Here is a 1,132-nt window from a genome sequence, read left to right as displayed (position 1 = left end):
CATCCTATCCTCGTCCTTATCCTCATCCTATCCTCATTCTCATTCTCGTGCTCCTCCTATCCTCATTCTCATGCTCATCCTCACCCCATCCTCATCCTCTTCGTCACCCTCATCCTCGTCCTCATCCTATCCTCATCCACATTCTCGTCCTCATCCTCATCCTCTTCCTCATCCTCATCCTCTTCCTCATCCTCATCCTCTTCCTCATCCTCATCCTCTTCCTCATCCTCATCCTCTTCCTCATCCTCATCCTCTTCCTCATCCTCATCCTCTTCCTCATCCTCATCCTCTTCCTCATCCTCATCCTCTTCCTCATCCTCATCCTCTTCCTCATCCTCATCCTCTTCCTCATCCTCATCCTCTTCCTCATCCTCATCCTCTTCCTCATCCTCATCCTCTTCCTCATCCTCATCCTCTTCCTCATCCTCATCCTCTTCCTCATCCTCATCCTCTTCCTCATCCTCATCCTCTTCCTCATCCTCATCCTCTTCCTCATCCTCATCCTCTTCCTCATCCTCATCCTCTTCCTCATCCTCATCCTCTTCCTCATCCTCATCCTCTTCCTCATCCTCATCCTCTTCCTCATCCTCATCCTCTTCCTCATCCTCATCCTCTTCCTCATCCTCATCCTCTTCCTCATCCTCATCCTCTTCCTCATCCTCATCCTCTTCCTCATCCTCATCCTCTTCCTCATCCTCATCCTCTTCCTCATCCTCATCCTCTTCCTCATCCTCATCCTCTTCCTCATCCTCATCCTCATCCTATCCTCATCATCATCCTCATCCTCGTCCTCATCTTATCCTCATCCTCATCCTCATTTCCGTCCTCATCCAATCCTCATCCTATCCTCATTCTCATTCTTTTCCTCATCCTATCCTCATTCTCATGCTCGTCCTCATCCCATCATCATCCTCTTCGTCACCCTCATCCTCGTCCTCATCCTATCCTCATCATCATCCTCATCCTCGTCCTCATCCGCATGGTCATCCTCATCCTATCCTCGTCCTCTTCCTCATCCTCATCCTCGTCCTCATCCGCATGGTCATCCTCATCCTATCCTCGTCCTCTTCCTCATCCTCATCCTCGTCCTCATCCGCATGGTCATCCTCATCCTATCCTCGTCCTCTTCCTC

This window comes from Lupinus angustifolius, chromosome LG06, assembly GCF_001865875.1.
Source record: "Lupinus angustifolius cultivar Tanjil chromosome LG06, LupAngTanjil_v1.0, whole genome shotgun sequence".
Taxonomy (NCBI): domain Eukaryota; kingdom Viridiplantae; phylum Streptophyta; class Magnoliopsida; order Fabales; family Fabaceae; genus Lupinus; species Lupinus angustifolius.
The sequence above is the reverse complement of the archived record's forward strand: the minus strand, read 5'-3'. Positions refer to the sequence as shown.